This window comes from Triturus cristatus, chromosome 1_1 (genome assembly GCF_964204655.1).
Source record: "Triturus cristatus chromosome 1_1, aTriCri1.1, whole genome shotgun sequence".
Classification (NCBI taxonomy): domain Eukaryota; kingdom Metazoa; phylum Chordata; class Amphibia; order Caudata; family Salamandridae; genus Triturus; species Triturus cristatus.
This window is the reverse complement of record NC_140579.1, coordinates 1142656948-1142673516: the sequence shown is the minus strand read 5'-3', so window position 1 is coordinate 1142673516 and position 16569 is coordinate 1142656948.

Below are 16569 nucleotides of genomic sequence, written 5' to 3'. Positions count from 1 at the left end.
AACCCTAAAACACTTACCTCAGCACGACCACCTACACTACCCAAACACCACTGCACTACCCTAAACCCTAAAACACTTACCCCAGCACCACCACCTACACTTCCCAAACACCACGGCACTACCCTAAACCCTAAAACACTTACCCCAGCACGACCCCCTACACTACACAAACACCACGGCACTACACTAAACCCTAAAACACTTTCCCCAGCACGACCACCTACACTACCAAAACAACACAGCACTACCCTAAACCCTAAAACACTTACCCCAGCATCACCACCTACACTTCCCAAACACCATGGCACTACCCTAAACCCTAAAACACTTACCTCAGCACAACCCCCTACACTACCCAAACACGACTGCACTAACCTAAACCCTAAAACACTTACCCCAGCATGACCTACTATACTACCCAAACAGCACTGCACTACTCTAAACCCTAAAACACTACCCCCAACACGACCACCTACACTACACAAACACCACGGCACTACCCTACTGCACTACCCTAAACCCTAAATCTACCCCCTGCACAAATCCCTAAACCACACAAACACCACTGCACTACCCTACTGCACTACCCTAAACCCTAAATCTACCCCCTGCACAAACCCCTACACTACACAAACACCACGGCACTACCCCAAACCCAAAAACACTACCCCAGCACGACCCCCTACACTACACAAACACCACGGCACTACCCTAAAACACTTACCCCAGCACGACCACCTACACTACCCAAACACCGCTGCACTACCCTAAACCCTAAAACACTACCCCTAGCACGACCCCCTTCACTACACAAACACCACGGCACTACCCTAAACCCTAAATATACCCCTGCACAAAACCCTGCACTACACAAATACCACTGCAATACCCTAAACCCTAAAAAACTTACCCCAGCACGACCCCCTACACTACACAAACACCACGGCACTACCCTAAACCCTAAATCTACCCCCTTCACAAACCCCTACACCACACAAACCCCACTGCACTACGCTACTGCACTACCCTAAACCCTAAATCTACCCCCTGCACAAACCCCTACACTACACAACCACCACGGCACTACCCTAAACCCTAAAACACTTACTCCAGCACGACCCCCTACACTACCCAAAAACCATGGCACTACACTAAACCCTAAAACACTTATCCCAGTACGACCACCTACAGTACCCAAACTTCACGGCACTACCCTAAACCCTAAAACACTACCCCCAGCATGACCCCCTACACTACACAAACACCACTGGACTACCGTACTGCACTAACCTAAACCCTAAAACACTTACCCCAGCACGACCCCCTACACTACACAAACATCACGGCACTACCCTAAAACACTTACACCAGCACGACCACCTACACTACCCAAACACCATTGCACTTCCCTAAACCCTAAAACACTACCCCCAGCACGACCCCCTACACTACACAACCACCACGGCACTACTCTAAACTCTTCATCTACCCCCAGCACGACCCCCTACACCACACAAACACCACTGCACTACCCTACTGCACGACCCTAAACCCTAAATCTACCCCCTGCACAAAACCCTACACCACACAAACACCACTGCACTACCCTACACAACTACCCTAAACCCTAAATCTAACCCCTGCACAAACCCCTACTCTACACAATCACCACGGCACTACCCTAAACCCTAAAACACTTACCCCAGCACGACCCGCTACACTACACAAACACCACGGCACTACCCTTAATCCTAAATCTACCCCTGCACACACCCCTACACTACACAAACACCACTGCATTTCCCTACCGCACTACCCTAAACCCTAAATCTACCCCCTGCACAGACCACTACACCACACAAACACGACTGCGCTACCCTACTGCACTACCCGAAACCCTAAATCTACCCCCTGCACAAACCCCTACACTACACAAACACCACTGCACTACCCTAAACCCTAAAAAACTTACCCCAGCACGACCCCCTACACTACACAAACACCACAGCACTACCCTAAACCCTAAATCTAACCCCTGCACAAACCCCTACACCACACAAACACCACTGCACTACCCTACTGCACTACCCTAAACCTACCCCTGCACAAACTCCTACACTACAAAACCACCACGGCACTACCCTAAACCCTAAAACACTTACCCCAGCACGACCCCCTACACTACACAAACACCACGGCACTACCCTAAACCCTAAAACACTTACACCAGCACCACCACCTACACTTCCCAAACACCATGGCACTACCCTAAACCCTAAAACACTTACCTCAACACAACCACCTACACTACTCAAACACCACTGCACTAACCTAAACCCTAAAACATTTACCCCAGCATGACCTACTATACTACCCAAACACCACTGCACTACCCTAAACCCTAAAACACTACCCCCAGCACGACCCCCTACACTACACAAACACCACAGCACTAGCCTAAACCCTAAAACACTTACCTCAGCACGACCCCCTACACTACACAAACACCATGGCACTACCCTACTGCACTAACCTCAACCCTAAATCTACCCCCTGCACAAATCCCTATACCACACAAAAACCACTGCACTACCCTACTGCACTACCCTAAACCCTAAATCTACCCCCTGCACAAACCCCTACACTACACAAACACCACAGCACTACCCTAAACCCTAAAACACTTACCCAAGAACCACCACCTACACTACCCAAACACCACTGCACTACCCCAAACCCAAAAACACTACCCCCAGCACGACCCCCTACACTACACAAACACCTCAGCACTACCCTACCGCACTACCCTAAACCCTAAAACACTTACCCCAGCACGACCACCTACACTACCCAAACACCACTGCACTACCCTAAATCCTAAAACACTACGCCCTGCACAAACCCCTACACTACACAAACACCACTGCACTTCCCTACTGCACTACCCTAAACCCTAAATCTACCCCCTGCACAAACCCCTCCACCACACAAACACGACTGCGCTACCCTACTGCACTACCCGAAACCCTAAATCTACCCCCTGCACAAACCCCCACACTACACAAACACCACTGCACAACCCTAAACCCTAAAAAACTTACCCCAGCACGACCCCCTACACTACACAAACACCACGGCACTACCCTAAACCCTAAATCTACCCCCTGCACAAACCCCTACACAACACAAACACCACTGCACTACCCTACTGCACTACCCTAAACCCTAAATCTACCCCCTGCACAAACCCCTATACTACACAAACACCACGGCACTACCCTAAACCCTAAAACACTTACCCCAGCACAACTCCCTACACTACACAAACACCACGGCACTACCCTAAACCCTAAATCTACCCCCTGCACAAACCCCTACACAACACAAACACCACTGCACTACCCTACTGCACTACCCTAAACCCTAAATCTTCCCCCTGCACAAACCCCCTACACTACCCAAACACCACTGCACTACCCTAAACCCTAAAACACTACCCCCAACACGACCCCCTACACTACACAAACACCATGCCACTACCCTACTGCACTACCCTCAACCCTAAATCTACCCTCTGCACAAATCCCTATACCACACAAACACCACTGCACTACCCTAAACCCTAAATCTACACCCTGCACAAACCCCTACACTACACAAACACCACTGCACTACCCTAAACCCTAAAACACTACCCCCAGCACGACCCCCTACACTACACAAACACCACGGCACTACCCTAAACCCTAAATCTATCCCTGCACAAACCCCTACACCACACAAACACCACTGCACTACCCTACTGCACTACCCTAAACCCTAAATCTTCCCCCCTGCACAAACCCCCTACACTACACAAACACCACTGCACTACCCTAAACCCTAAAACACTACCCCCAGCACGACCCCCTACACTACACAAACACCACAGCACTACCCTAAACCCTAAATCTACCCCCTGCACAAACCCCTACACTACACAAACACCACTGCACTTCCCTACTCCACTACCCTAAACCCTAAATCTACCCCCTGCACAAACCCCTCCACCACACAAACACGACTGCGCTACCCTACTGCACTACCTGAAACCCTAAATCTACCCCTGCACAAACCCCTACACTACACAAACACCACTGCACTACCCTAAACCCTAAAAAACTTACCCCAGCACGACCCCCTACACTACACAAACACCACGGCACTACCCTAAACCCTAAATCTACCCCCTGCACAAACCCCTACACAACACAAACACCACTGCACTACCCTACTGCACTACCCTAAACCCTAAATCTACCCCCTGCACAAACCTGTATACTACACAAACACCACGGCACTACCCTAAACCCTAAAACACTTACACCAGCAAGACCCCCTATACTACACAAACACCACGGCACTACCCTAAAACACTTACCCCAGCACGTCCACCTACACTACCCAAACACCACTGCACTACCCTAAACCCTAAAACACTACCCCCAGCACGACCCCCTACACTACACAAACGCCACGGCACTACCCTAAACCCTAAATCTACCCCCTGCACAAACCCCTACACCACACAAACACCACTGCACTACCCTACTGCACTACCCTAAACCCTAAATCTTCCCCCCTGCACAAACCCCCTACACTACTCAAACACCACTGCACTACCCTAAACCCTAAAACACTACCCCCAACACGACCCCCTACACTACACAAACACGACGGCACTACCCTACTGCACTACCCTCAACCCTAAATCTACCCCCTGCACAAATCCCTATACCATGCAAACACCACTGCACTACCCTAAACCCTAAATCTACCCCCTGCACAAACTCCTACACTACACAAAAACCACTGCACTAACCTAAACCCTAAAACACTACCCCCAGCACGACCCCCTACACTACACAAACACCACGGCACTACCCTAAACCCTAAATCTACCCCCTGCACAAACCCCTACACAACACTAACACCACTGCACTACCCTACTGCACTACCCTAAACCCTAAATCTACCCCCTGCACAAACCCCTATACTACACAAACACCACGGCACTACCCTAAACCCTAAAACACTTACCCCAGCACAACTCCCTACACTACACAAACACCACGGCACTACCCTAAACCCTAAATCTACCCCCTGCACAAACCCCTACACAACACAAACACCACTGCACTACCCTACTGCACTACCCTAAACCCTAAATCTTCCCTCCTGCACAAACCCCCTACACTACCCACACACCACTGCACTACCCTAAACCCTAAAACACTACCCCCAACACGACCCCCTACACTACACAAACACCACGGCACTACCCTACTGCACTACCCACAACCCTAAATCTACCCCCTGCACAAATCCCTATACCACACAAACACCACTGCACTACCCTAAACCCTAAATCTACTCCCTGCACAAACCCCTACACTACACAAACACCACTGCACTACCCTAAACCCTAAAACACTACCCCCAGCACGACCCCCTACACTACACAAACACCACGGCACTACCCTAAACCCTAAATCTACCCCTGCACAAACCCCTACACCACACAAACACCACTGCACTACCCTACTGCACTACCCTAAACCCTAAATCTTCCCCCCTGCACAAACCCCCTACACTACCCAAACACCACTGCACTACCCTAAACCCTAAAACACTACCCCCAACACGACCCCCTACACTACACAAACACCATGGCACTACCCTACTGCACTACCCTCAACCCTAAATGTACCCCCTGCACAAATCCCTATACCACACAAACACCACTGCACTACCCTAAACCCTAAATCTACCCCCTGCACAAAACCCTACACTACACAAACACCACTGCACTACCCTAAACCCTAAAACACTTACCCCAGCACGACCCCCTACACTACACAAACACCACAGCACTACCCTAAACCCTAAATCTACCCCCTGCACAAACCCCTACACCACTGCACTACCCTACTGCACTACCCTAAACCCTAAATCTACTCCCTGCACAATCCCCTACACTACACAACCACCACGGCACTACCCTAAACCCTAAAACACTTACCCCAGCACGACCCCCTACACTACACAAACAACACGGCACTACCCTAAACCCTAAAACACTTACCCCAGCACCACCACCTACACTTCCCAAACACCACGGCACTACCCTAAACCCTAAAACACTTACCCCAGCACGACCCCCTACACTACACAAACACCACGGCACTACCCTAAACCCTAAAACACTTACCCCAGCATCACCACCTACACTTCCCAAACACCATGGCACTACCCTAAACCCTAAAACACTTACCTCAGCACAACCACCTACACTACCCAAACACGACTGCACTAACCTAAACCCTAAAACACTTACCCCAGCATGACCTACTATACTACCCAAACAGCACTGCACTACTCTAAACCCAAAAACACTACCCCCAGCATGACCCCCTACACAACACAAACACCACGGCACTAGCCTAAACCCTAAAACACTTACCTCAGCACGACCACCTACACTACCCAAACACAACTGCACTACCCTAAACCCTAAAACACTTACCCCAGCACCACCACCTACACTTCCCAAACACCACGGCACTACCCTAAACCCTAAAACACTTACCCCAGCACGACCCCCTACACTACACAAACACCACGGCACTACACTAAACCCTAAAACACTTTCCCCAGCACGACCACCTACACTACCAAAACAACACAGCACTACCCTAAACCCTAAAACACTTACCCCAGCATCACCACCTACACTTCCCAAACACCATGGCACTACCCTAAACCCTAAAACACTTACCTCAGCACAACCCCCTACACTACCCAAACACGACTGCACTACCCTAAACCCTAAAACACTACCCCCAACACGACCACCTACACTACACCAACACCACGGCACTACCCTACTGCACTACCCTAAACCCTAAATCTACCCCCTGCACAAATCCCTAAACCACACAAACACCACTGCACTACCCTACTGCACTACCCTAAACCCTAAATCTACCCCCTGCACAAACCCCTACACTACACAAACACCACGGCACTACCCTAAACCCTAAAACACTTACCCCAGAACCACCACCTACACTACCCAAACACCACTGCACTACCCCAAACCCAAAAACACTACCCCAGCAGGACCCCCTACACTACACAAACACCACGGCACTACCCTAAAACACTTACCCCAGCACGACCACCTACACTACCCAAACACCGCTGCACTACCCTAAACCCTAAAACACTACCCCTAGCACGACCCCCTTCACTACACAAACACCACAGCACTACCCTAAACCCTAAATATACCCCTGCACAAAACCCTGCACTACACAAATACCACTGCAATACCCTAAACCCTAAAAAACTTACCCCAGCACGACCCCCTACACTACACAAACACCACGGCACTACCCTAAACCCTAAATCTACCCCCTTCACAAACCCCTACACCACACAAACACCACTGCACTACGCTACTGCACTACCCTAAACCCTAAATCTACCCCCTGCACAAACCCCTACACTACACAACCACCACGGCACTACCCTAAACCCTAAAACACTTACTCCAGCACGACCCCCTACACTACCCAAAAACCATGGCACTACACTAAACCCTAAAACACTTATCCCAGCACGACCACCTACAGTACCCAAACTTCACTGCACTACCCTAAACCCTAAAACACTACCCCCAGCACGACCCCCTACACTACACAAACACCACTGGACTACCCTACTGCACTAACCTAAACCCTAAAACACTTACCCCAGCACAACCCCCTACACTACACAAACATCACGGCACTACCCTAAAACACTTACACCAGCACGACCACCTACACTACCCAAACACTATTGCACTTCCCTAAACCCTAAAACACTACCCCCAGCACGACCCCCTACACTACACAACCACCACGGCACTACCCTAAACTCTTCATCTACCCCCAGCACGACCCCCTACACCATACAAACACCACTGCACTACCCTACTGCACGACCCTAAACCCTAAATCTACCCCCTGCACAAACCCCTACACCACACAAACACCACTGCACTACCCTACACAACTACCCTAAACCCTAAATCTAACCCCTGCACAAACCCCTACTCTACACAATCACCACGGCACTACCCTAAACCCTAAAACACTTACCCCAGCACGACCCGCTACACTACACAAACACCACGGCACTACCCTTAATCCTAAATCTACCCCTGCACACACCCCTACACTACACAAACACCACTGCACTTCCCTACCGCACTACCCTAAACCCTAAATCTACCCCCTGCACAGACCACTACACCACACAAACACGACTGCGCTACCCTACTGCACTACCCGAAACCCTAAATCTACCCCCTGCACAAACCCCTACACTACACAAACACCACTGCACTACCCTAAACCCTAAAAAACTTACCCCAGCACGACCCCCTACACTACACAAACACCACAGCACTACTCTAAACCCTAAATCTAACCCCTGCACAAAACCCTACACCACACAAACACCACTGCACTACCCTACTGCACTACCCTAAACCCTAAATCTACCCCTGCACAAACTCCTACACTACAAAACCACCACGGCACTACCCTAAACCCTAAAACACTTACCCCAGCACGACCCCCTACACTACACAAACACCACGGCACTACCCTAAACCCTAAAACACTTACACCAGCACCACCACCTACACTTCCCAAACACCATGGCACTACCCTAAACCCTAAAACACCTCAACACGACCACCTACACTACCCAAACACCACTGCACTAACCTAAACCCTAAAACACTTACCCCAGCATGACCTACTATACTACCCAAACACCACTGCACTACCCTAAACCCTAAAACACTACCCCCAGCACGACCCCCGACACTACACAAACACCACAGCACTAGCCTAAACCCTAAAACACTTACCTCAGCACGACCCCCTACACTACACAAACACCATGGCACTACCCTACTGCACTAACCTCAACCCTAAATCTACCCCCTGCACAAATCCCTATACCACACAAAAACCACTGCACTACCCTACTGCACTACCCTAAACCCTAAATCTACCCCCTGCACAAACCCCTACACTACACAAACACCACAGCACTACCCTAAACCCTAAAACACTTACCCAAGAACCACCACCTACACTACCCAAACACCACTGCACTACCCCAAACCCAAAAACACTACCCCCAGCACGACCCCCTACACTACACAAACACCTCAGCACTACCCTACCGCACTACCCTAAACCCTAAAACACTTACCCCAGCACGACCACCTACACTACCCAAACACCACTGCACTACCCTAAATCCTAAAACACTACGCCCTGCACAAACCCCTACACTACACAAACACCACTGCACTTCCCTACTGCACTACCCTAAACCCTAAATCTACCCCCTGCACAAACCCCTCCACCACACAAACACGACTGCGCTACCCTACTGCACTACCCGAAACCCTAAATCTACCCCCTGCACAAACCCCCTCACTACACAAACACCACTGCACAACCCTAAACCCTGAAAAACTTACCCCAGCACGACCCCCTACACTACACAAACACCACGGCACTACCCTAAACCCTAAATCTACCCCCTGCACAAACCCCTACACAACACAAACACTACTGCACTACCCTACTGCACTACCCTAAACCCTAAATCTACCCCCTGCACAAACCCCTATACTACACAAACACCACGGCACTACCCTAAACCCTAAAACACTTACCCCCTGCACAAACCCCTACACAACACAAACACTACTGCACTACCCTACTGCACTACCCTAAACCCTAAATCTACCCCCTGCACAACTCCGTACACTACACAAACACCACGGCACTACCCTAAACCCTAAATCTACCCCCTGCACAAACCCCTACACAACACAAACACCACTGCACTACCCTACTGCACTACCCTAAACCCTAAATCTTCCCCCCTGCACAAACCCCCTACACTACCCAAACACCACTGCACTACCCTAAACCCTAAAACACTACCCCCAACACGACCCCCTACACTACACAAACACCATGGCACTACCCTACTGCACTACCCTCAACCCTAAATCTACCCTCTGCACAAATCCCTATACCACACAAACACCACTGCACTACCCTAAACCCTAAATCTACCCCCTGCACAAACCCCTACACTACACAAACACCACTGCACTACCCTAAACCCTAAAACACTACCCCCAGCACGACCCCCTACACTACACAAACACCACGGCACTACCCTAAACCCTAAATCTACCCCTGCACAAACCCCTACACCACACAAACACCACTGCATTACCCTACTGCATTACCCTAAACCACAAATCTTCCCCCCTGCACAAACCCCCTACACTACACAAACACCACTGCACTACCCTAAACCCTAAAACACTACCCCCAGCACGACCCCCTACACTACACAAACACCACAGCACTACCCTAAACCCTAAATCTACCCCCTGCACAAACCCCTACACTACACAAACACCACTGCACTTCCCTACTCCACTACCCTAAACCCTAAATCTACCCCCTACACAAACCCCTCCACCACACAAACACGACTGCGCTACCCTACTGCACTACCTGAAACCCTAAATCTACCCCTGCACAAACCCCTACACTACACAAACACCACTGCACTACCCTAAACCCTAAAAAACTTACCCCAGCACGACCCCCTACACTACACAAACACCACGGCACTACCCTAAACCCTAAATCTACCCCCTGCACAAACCCCTACACAACACAAACACCACTGCACTACCCTACTGCACTACCCTAAACCCTAAATCTTCCCCCCTGCACAAACCCCCTACACTACCCAAACACCACTGCACTACCCTAAACCCTAAAACACTACCCCCAACACGACCCCCTACACTACACAAACACCATGGCACTACCCTACTGCACTACCCTCAACCCTAAATCTACCCTCTGCACAAATCCCTATACCACACAAACACCACTGCACTACCCTAAACCCTAAATCTACCCCCTGCACAAACCCCTACACTACACAAACACCACTGCACTACCCTAAACCCTAAAACACTACCCCCAGCACGACCCCCTACACTACACAAACACCACGGCACTACCCTAAACCCTAAATCTACCCCTGCACAAACCCCTACACCACACAAACACCACTGCATTACCCTACTGCATTACCCTAAACCACAAATCTTCCCCCCTGCACAAACCCCCTACACTACACAAACACCACTGCACTACCCTAAACCCTAAAACACTACCCCCAGCACGACCCCCTACACTACACAAACACCACAGCACTACCCTAAACCCTAAATCTACCCCCTGCACAAACCCCTACACTACACAAACACCACTGCACTTCCCTACTCCACTACCCTAAACCCTAAATCTACCCCCTACACAAACCCCTCCACCACACAAACACGACTGCGCTACCCTACTGCACTACCTGAAACCCTAAATCTACCCCTGCACAAACCCCTACACTACACAAACACCACTGCACTACCCTAAACCCTAAAAAACTTACCCCAGCACGACCCCCTACACTACACAAACACCACGGCACTACCCTAAACCCTAAATCTACCCCCTGCACAAACCCCTACACAACACAAACACCACTGCACTACCCTACTGCACTACCCTAAACCCTAAATCTACCCCCTGCTCAAACCCCTATACTACACAAACACCACGGCACTACCCTAAACCCTAAAACACTTACCCCAGCACAACTCCCTACACTACACAAACACCACGGCACTACCCTAAACCCTAAATCTACCCCCTGCACAAACCCCTACACAACACAAACACCACTGCACTACCCTACTGCACTACCCTAAACCCTAAATCTACCCCCTGCACAAACCTGTATACTACACAAACACCACGGCACTACCCTAAACCCTAAAACACTTACACCAGCAAGACCCCCTACACTACACAAACACCACGGCACTACCCTAAAACACTTACCCCAGCACGACCACCTACACTACCCAAACACCACTGCACTACCCTAAACCCTAAAACACTACCCCCAGCACGACCCCCTACACTACACAAACACCACGGCACTACCCTAAACCCTAAATCTACCCCCTGCACAAACCCCTACACCACACAAACACCACTGCACTACCCTACTGCACTACCCTAAACCCTAAATCTTCCCCCCTGCACAAACCCCCTACACTACACAAACACCACTGCACTACCCTAAACCCTAAAACACTACCCCCAACACGACCCCCTACACTACACAAACACCACGGCACTACCCTACTGCACTACCCTCAACCCTAAATCTACCCCCTGCACAAATCCCTATACCATGCAAACACCACTGCACTACCCTAAACCCTAAATCTACCCCCTGCACAAACCCCTACACTACACAAAAACCACTGCACTAACCTAAACCCTAAAACACTACCCCCAGCACGACCCCCTACACTACACAAACACCACGGCACTACCCTAAACCCTAAATCTACCCCCTGCACAAACCCCTACACAACACTAACACCACTGCACTACCCTACTGCACTACCCTAAATCCTAAATCTACCCCCTGCACAAACCCCTATACTACACAAACACCACGGCACTACCCTAAACCCTAAAACACTTACCCCAGCACAACTCCCTACACTACACAAACACCACGGCACTACCCTAAACCCTAAATCTACCCCCTGCACAAACCCCTACACAACACAAACACCACTGCACTACCCTACTGCACTACCCTAAACCCTAAATCTTCCCTCCTGCACAAACCCCCTACACTACCCACACACCACTGCACTACCCTAAACCCTAAAACACTACCCCCAACATGACCCCCTACACTACACAAACACCACGGCACTACCCTACTGCACTACCCTCAACCCTAAATCTAACCCTGCACAAATCCCTATACCACACAAACACCACTGCACTACCCTAAACCCTAAATCTACCCCCTGCACAAACCCCTACACTACACAAACACCACTGCACTACCCTAAACCCTAAAACACTACCCCCAGCACGACCCCCTACACTATACAAAAACCACGGCACTACCCTAAAACACTTACCCCAGCACGACCACCTACACTACACAAACACCACGGCACTACCCTAAACCCTAAATCTACCCCCTGCACAAACCCCTACACAACACAAACACCACTGCACTACCCTACTGCACTACCCTAAACCCTAAATCTACCCCCTGCTCAAACCCCTATACTACACAAACACCACGGCACTACCCTAAACCCTAAATCACTTACCCCAGCACAACTCCCTACACTACACAAACACCACGGCACTACCCTAAACCCTAAATCTACCCCTTGCACAAACCCCTACACAACACAAACACCACTGCACTACCCTACTGCACTACCCTAAACCCTAAATCTACCCCCTGCACAAACCCGTATACTACACAAACACCACGGCACTACCCTAAACCCTAAAACACTTACACCAGCAAGACCCCCTACACTACACAAACACCACGGCACTACCCTAAAACACTTACCCCAGCACGACCACCTACACTACCCAAACACCACTGCACTACCCTAAACCCTAAAACACTACCCCCAGCATGACCCCCTACACTACACAAACACCACGGCACTACCCTAAACCCTAAATCTACCCCCTGCACAAACCCCTACACCACACAAAAACCACTGCACTAACCTAAACCCTAAATCTACCCCCTGCACAAACCCCTACACTACACAAAAACCACTGCACTAACCTAAACCCTAAAACACTACCCCCAGCACGACCCCCTACACTACACAAACACCACGGCACTACCCTAAACCCTAAATCTACCCCTGCACAAACCCCTACACCACACAAACATCACTGCACTACCCTAAACCCTAAAACACTACCCCCAGCATGACCCCCTACACTACACAAACACCACTGCACTACCCTACTGCACTACCCTAAACCCTAAATCTTCCCCCCTGCACAAACCCCCTACACTACACAAACACCACTGCACTAACCTAATCCCTAAAACACTACCCTCAGCACGACCCCCTACACTACACAAACACCACGGCACTACCCTAAACCCTAAAACACATACCCCAGCACGACCCCCTACACTACCAAAACACTATGACACTACCCTAAACCCTAAAACACCTATCCCAGCACGACGACCTACACTACCCAAACACCACTGCTCTACACTAAACCCTAAAACACTACCCTCAGCACGACCCCCTACACTACACAAACACCACGGCACTACCCTAAACCCTAAAACACTTTCCCCAGCACGACCACCTACACTACCCAAACACCTCGGCACTACCCTAAACCCTAAAACACATACCCCAGCATGACCCCCTACACTACCCAAACAGCATGACACTACCCTAAACCCTAAAACACTTATCCCAGCACGACCACCTACAGTACCCAAACTTCACTGCACTACCCTACACCCTAAAACACTACCCCCAGCACGACCCCCTACACTACCCAAACAGCATGACACTACCCTAAACCCTAAAACACTTATCCCAGCACGACCCCCTACACTACACAAACATCACGGCACTACCCTAAAACACTTACACCAGCACGACCACCTACACTACCCAAACACCACTGCCCTTCCCTAGACTTTAAAACACTACCCCCAGCACGAGCCCCTACACTACACAAACACCACTACACTACCCTACTGCACTACCCTAAACTCTAAATCTACCCCCTGCATAAACCCCTACACTACACAATCACCAAGGCACTACCCTAAACCCTAAAACAATTACCCCAGCACGACCCCCTACACTACACAAACACCACAGCACTACCCTAAACCCTAAATCTACCCCCTGCAGAAACCGCTACACTACACAAACACCATTGCACTTCCCTACTGCACTACCCTAAACCCTAAATCTACCCCCTGCACAGACCCCTACACCACACAAACACCACTGCGCTACCCTACTGCACTAACCTAAACCCTAAATATACCCCTGCACAAACCCCTACACTACACAAACACCACTGCAATACCCTAAACCCTAAAAAACTTACCCCAGTACGACCCCCAACACTACACAAACACCACGGCACTACCCTAAACCCTAAATCTACCCCTTCACAAACCCCTACACCACACAAACACCACTGCACTACCCTACTGCACTACCCTAAACCCTAAATCTACCCCCTGCACAAACCCCTACACTACACAACCACCACGGCACTACCCTAAACCCTAGAACACTTACCCCAGCATGACCCCCTACACTACACAAACACCACGGCACTACCCTAAAACACTTACCCCAGCAAGACCACCTACACTACCCAAACAACACGGCACTACCCTAAACCCTAAAACACTTACCCCAGCACCACCACCTACACTTCCCAAACACCACGGCACTACCCTAAAACACTTACCCCAGCACGACCATCTGCACTACCCAAACACCACTGCACTACCCTAAACCCTAAAACACTACCCATAGCATGACCCCCTACACTACACAAACACCATGGCCCTACCCTAAACCCTAAATCTACCCCCTGCACAAACCCCTACACCACACAAACACCACTGCACTACCCTACTGCACTACCCTAAACCCTAAATCTACCCCCTGCACAAACCACTGCACCACACAAACACCACTGCACTACCGTACTGCACTACCCTAAACCCTAACTCTAGCCCCTGCACAAACCCCCTATACTACACAAACACCACTGCACTAATCTAAACCCTAAAACACTTACCCCAGCACGACCACCTACACTACCCAAACACCACAGCACTACCCTAAACCCTAAAACACTACCCCCAGTACGACCCCCTACACTACACAAACACCACTGCACTACCCTACTGCACTAACCTAAACCCTAAAACACTTACCCCAGCACGAGCCCCTACACTACACAAACACCACGGCACTACCCTAAAACACTTACACCAGCACGACCACCAACACTACTACACTATCCAAACACCACTGCACTACCCTAAACCCTAAAACACTACCCCCAGCACGACCCCCTATACTACACAAACACCGCGGTACTACCCTAAACCCTTCATCTACCACCAGCATGACCCCCTATACCACACAAACACCACTGCCCTACCCTACTGCACTACCCTAAACCCTAAATCTACCCCCTGCACAAACCCCTCCACCACACAAACATCACTGCACTACCCTACTGCACTACCCTAAACCCTAAATCTACCCCCCACACAAACCGCTACACTACACAAACACCACGGCACTACCCTAAACCCTAAAACACTTACCACAGCATGACCCCCTACACTACACAAACACCACGGCACTACCCTACTGCACTACCCTAAACCCTAAAACACTTAACCAAGCACGACCCCCTACACTACCCAAATACCACTGCACTACCCTAAACCCTAAAACACTACCCCCAGCACGACCCCCTATACTACTCAAAC